This window comes from Dipodomys spectabilis, unplaced genomic scaffold, assembly GCF_019054845.1.
Source record: "Dipodomys spectabilis isolate Male_0828 unplaced genomic scaffold, ASM1905484v1 ptg000059l, whole genome shotgun sequence".
Lineage (NCBI taxonomy): Eukaryota > Metazoa > Chordata > Mammalia > Rodentia > Heteromyidae > Dipodomys > Dipodomys spectabilis.
In genome coordinates this window covers 1,175,507-1,175,897 of record NW_024870736.1, presented here as the reverse complement: position 1 = coordinate 1,175,897, position 391 = coordinate 1,175,507, and positions in this window count along the sequence as shown.

The window sequence follows — 391 nt, the reverse complement described above, 5'->3', positions numbered from 1 at the left end:
GATGGCTTGTTGAGTTACAAAGAAGAAACAGACTTTGATGAGTGAGGTGTCTTGGGGTTGTTCCTCTCAGCATCCCTCCATATGCAAGAGGAGACCATAGAACCTACTTCATGGTCTCTGACAGCTTCACATTCTGAGAGTCACAATGGTCCACAGTTGAGCCTGGAACTCTTAAGTGTTCATCTTGCATCTTCAAAGCAGGGAAAAACAGTCCATGGAAATTATCCTGCCAAGTCCTTCTTCAGGGATTTTCCACAGAAATTCCAGCTTCCTTTCTGAATATGCATGAGTTATAAGGAGAAAAGATAGCTTTCCTAAAGGGAAGGAGGGAGATTGCTAGGAACATAGCCCATAATATTTTCCCATCTGGCACTTCAGAGAGGCTTTGAAC